The sequence below is a fragment of the Nematolebias whitei genome, chromosome 16 (genome assembly GCF_014905685.2).
Source record: "Nematolebias whitei isolate Nwh7 chromosome 16, NemWhi1, whole genome shotgun sequence".
NCBI classification, from domain to species: Eukaryota; Metazoa; Chordata; class Actinopteri; order Cyprinodontiformes; family Rivulidae; genus Nematolebias; species Nematolebias whitei.
The window spans coordinates 23,076,039-23,081,238 of NC_056513.1; positions in this window are offsets into that span (position 1 = coordinate 23,076,039).

Consider the following 5,200-nt stretch of genomic DNA (forward strand, 5'->3'; position numbering starts at 1 on the left):
TGACTTTTGTATGAAAAGTAGTTGTAAATAACCTTAGAATTCTATGTAAATACCTGTTTAATAAGAAATAAATCAAGTATTGATCAAGAAACTTTGATTTTACTCTTTGATAAAGCACTGTTTATGTTGTATAATGCAATAATTGTCCCACACTTTATTTACTGTAAGTCTGGGGTAAAGCATACAAAACAATTACAAATTCTGTTTTTATTTTACAGAAAAGAGCTGTAAGAATTATCACTAGAAAAGATTATAGCCATCCATCAAATACATTGTTTTATCAACTGACGATATTAAAATTACAGTATATGACTTGGTTGATTATAATATTTTACTGTTTATGTATAAGGCTCAGAAAAATATACTACCTTCAAATATCCAAGTAAATTTTGTTAAAAGGGAGAGTGGTTATTATCTCAAGAGTGTAGATGAACAGATGCTGGGATATATTCATCATTTAACGCGGGTTCCTCATTTTTCTGGACTGAATAAAACGTGCATTGAATTTAAGGAAATGCAAAGTGAGACGTCATTTATATTTGACCCATCAAAATGAATGCGGTCATTTATTTACAGAATCAAATTTAACATCAAACATTTACATTAATTTGGCAAATTATGAAAATAACAATATAAGCAATCAATCAGGAAAAATCATACGGCCATGATTTTTCCGTTGCTGCACCACAGACATTTATAAACTGTACAACTATGATCTTTTACCCACACGGATGTGAATAAGCACTTTACACAGACATTTTCTAAATATCTGGGAGAATTTCTACTTGATAGAAAGTTAAAGATGAAAGAAGTTAAAGGGAGTAAGATTGAATGGGAGGGGAGGAATGTTCACCAGAACCGACACTCTCCATCAGAAGCCCAGCTCTCCTTCGGTACGCTTGGTAGGAAACTTGATCCATTACCTTTCTGAAGATTCATCAGCAGATATGGAATTCCGTTAACGCTACCTGTCCAGCGTCTCCTGATGGTGGCTGTAGCTCGTCAGAAGTAGTGGCTAGTGAAAGTTATAATCCCATGGAACTCGGAAGAGCTTTTTGTCATGTCAAGATCATCCCGTCTCCGACAGAACTCGAACAGAACCAGCAGAAAACTCTCCAGCACTCTCAAACTCTCCAAAAACTCTAGAAGTCTGACAACTCTCCAACTCTGTGTAGACCAGGAAGTACTGACATTTTAAAGACTCTTTCCCGGTTCACTTTTTGGGATTTGTTCATTGGTCAGAAACGACCAGACGGGGTGGGTTTTGTGACGTAAGAGGTTAGAGACAGCGAGAATTGTTATGAGACAGATCAGAAATGTTCTCACAGACCGAGAGGGTTTTGTTTTGGCGTGTTTCAGGAAACAGGTGCAAAACATCTCTACTTACGTCTGAGAGGTTTCTAAAACATGACAGTTTTAACATAACAACTTGTTTTTCGTTTGACTGTAACCTTGTAAACGCACACACTTGCTCATTCAAAAGCAGAAATCAGAAAAATGCATAATTACTCTGTAACAGCTTTTAACATGAGTTCTAACTGCATGAGAATAAAAATCATTACTCAGTTAATAAAATTGATTAGTTCACTGCAACATCTAAAATGGTTTGAACTAAGACACTTTGATTATCAACATTTGTAGAATAGTAATGATAATAAAAAGAGAGTGTTCTTTTCACTTGAATCTTCAAGAAAGAAAGTCTCAGGATGGGTGAACCTGTATTTATGTATTCAAATACATGAAATGACAGTTCCTGTCCCACAAGGTTCTAAAGGTCAAGAGTTTTGACCTTAGACTTGGTTTCGACGTAGGCCTAGTCCACTACAAGAGGATAGAGATGTTTGTGAAACCTTGGTTTTGTACCAGTTTGAGGGAACGGTCTACTAAAATCCAGGGAATAGGATTGTGGAATGGTCTGAAGGATGATGTTAAAACTGCCAGATTTATGCACATATTCAAGAAAATGTTAAAAGTTAGTTTTCTGAAGGAATATGGAAAAGTATAGTGTGCATCTATACAAATTGTTGTTTGAGTTGATGTTTTTATTTAGCTTTGCTTTTTTTGTAAATTACTTTTGTTTGAATATATTCTGGGGGAAAAAGGGGCAGATATCATAAGATTTATTCTTTTTCTGCTGCCTTTCATTTTATTTTTTGATTGTATCTGTATTTTTTTGTTTTCTATTGTATGTAGTTATTTTTGTTTTTAATGAAATTAATAAATTAATTTAATTTCTAAATAAAATAAAAAAATTCAGACTGCAAGGACCAGTTCACAGTCTTTATCCTTTGCACTGATGTGGCCTCCTGCAGTTGTTTTAACGCGTCTCTTTAGCTTCTGCTTCAGAGTTGGCACTTTTTTGGTTCAGTAAGGTCTCTCAGGTGACGTAAGAGGATGTGACTGGCTCATGCATAAATAGGTTGACTGGTCGAGCATATTGAATGTTCTTCTAGCACCCACAATATTGAAACTGCATTTGTATTAACCATCCATTTTCTTTACTTGATTTTCTTTTCCTGGGTGTGGGGAGCTGGTATTCAGCCGTTGCTGTGCGAGAGGAGGAGTACACTGCAGACAGGTCATCAGTCCATCACAGGGCCACATACAGACAAAAAAGACAAAAGTAGAAGCTAATTACCAGTTTCCGCTGACCTGTCATGGTCTTCTTTAAACGTATGCAGCAAGAAATAGACTGAGTTGTTGCTTTTGTAAGAGTACTGGCTGCTATAACTCCTCTTCTAAAGGTTTTGTAGTACTCTTTTAAAATTCACTTTTAAAACTAAACCAAATAATTACAACAGCTCATGGTATGGTGTCCTCCACGATGATGCTGCCGTTCTGTCTGTGGTTTGGACGGTACAAAATCACAACTGTTCCCTGGCTGTGTGAAAGCAAACACACATGTTCTTATCTCTCTACCTGAAACTTTACTGAATAATGACATATAAACAACCAATAAATGTTTCTCTACCAATCCTGAAAGGATTGGAGTCACCAACCGACCCATTCTGGGTTAGTCTAAGTTGCAGCTGCAGAGCGAGACACTTGTTTTCCTGTTGGCAAAAAGCTTTATTGAATTATCTCCTCACAGCGAATTTATTAATTCAGAAACCACAACCACACTTTGAATACAGCTGCAAAATGTTTGCTCACCCTCCACCCCGCATCAGACACACACATACAGACACACACACAAGCACACTTGCCGATTTCATTAAGCAGTTTGCGCCTCTTAACATGGCCTCTCCAGGGTGTTAGTGAACGATTTTCCGTATTAAACAGTGGCAGAGGTCAGAGGTCAACATCCTAATGCCTTATCTCTGATGCGCAACGACCAACCTTATTACTCCAGGCTTAGAGAATAAACACACACACACGCAGGAGCAGGCATAAATGCATATGTTGTTCACACACTGAGAGAGCCGGAGGTGAGATATTGGCCTCGGGGCATGTTGAGCATGTGGAGCAGCACACGCCAGCCACGCAGAACATCACGCAAACACACGCAGAAGCTGCCTTTTCCTTGTAAATAGCACAGATTCTAGAGGAGTAAAGAGGAAAGAAGGCTGTGCAACTATAAGCTTCTTTTCCAGATGCTGAGAGTATATTAAAAACACTTTCACATGACCTTTACAACTAAAATATGGTTTTGTAAAATTATTGTCAGATGGTCAATGATTTACAGAAGAGAGATGTCTGTGAGATGGTAGTTTCACAACAAAAAAATATAGAGGCAGAACCTAGTTTAACCAGTTTAAATGCAAGAAATATTTCCTGTAACATTTAAAAACATAATTTATTGATCTAGCAAATAAAATCACACATTTACAACTCGTGTTTATTCAATTCAATTCAATTCAGCCTTTATTTATACAGGTTAGTCTCATCGAGCCTCGAGGACTCATTTACAAGCGAGACCTGTTTTAAACAAAGAACTCAGTTGACAACAGCAGACAATCATAAAAAAAAACATATAAAATGAAAAGTAAATGGAAGAAATTATATTTATATATAAAAAAGAAACAAAAACAGCTTCATTGTAAAGCGATGCAAAATACAAAAAACAGGAACATGTCTGTGTTGGTTTTTGCCATGAGCTTAGCAGTTATTTAAAGTGAGTCTGCATGAAGCACCAGTTTGAGACGGAACAAGTCTGACTGGATGATGTCGAATGCAGACTGTAAAAGCTGGAAAACCTTAGCAACTGTTTTAGCTCGACAATAAACTATTGTGTTATCGGCATAGAAATGTAAGGATGCACCAGGAATGAAATGACCTATTATTTATGTAGACTGTGAAAAGGGTGGGTCCTAAGACTGTACCTTGTGGTGCACCGTTGTTAACAGATAGTTGGAAGCAGTACCGTTATGTTGAACACATTGCCTCTGATCTGAGTGATAATTAGAGAACCAACCAATAGTGTGATCTGAGAAACCACTTTAAAGGTGACTAAAAGGATCTAATCAACCATAAAATATGAAAGAGATGCAGCCTTATACTTTACATCAAAATTTACACATGGACAAAATGTCACATCTTTAGGTTGCATATTTTAAATTGTTTTCACATATAAATTAATGGACAAAGTTATCTCTGCTCTGTTGCAAAATGTGTGTTTAAGTGCGTGTATGTGTGGGTTTTTTTGGGGGGTGGGGGTGGGGTAGGTGTGGTGCTGCTTTGTTAAGGCCTGAATGAGTTGTTGATGGGTACAGCAGCTTGGATCTCTCAGGGGATGAAGGGGGAGAAGAGGAGGAGGAGGAGAATGGGTAAGTTGATAATTGCAGGGGAACTTGGACTCAGTCTGTCAATGTGCTACCCCCCCCCCCCCCAGCCCCCGCTACCCCTCCTTCGCTGCCCAAGCACACTCACACACACCAGCTCTCCCTTTGAAGGGGAGGTCCCTTGATTAGGCCACTTAAACACCCCCCCCCCCCCCCCCCCCCCCGCCCACACACACACACACATACCCCCATCCCTCTTTTTGTTTGGGTCTCTGTTCATCTGTTACGCAGTTCTTGGACTTTTTCTCTGTCCACCTCAATATCTTTTCCAATATTTCCTCTTCTCTTCCACTTTTTTTCTTCTTAAGACTCCTATATGTTTGACATATGTATTGTATGTGTGTGTGTGTGTGTGTGTGTGTGTGTGTGTGTGTGTGTGTGTGTGTGTGTGTGTGTGTGTGTGTGTGTGTGTGCGTGGA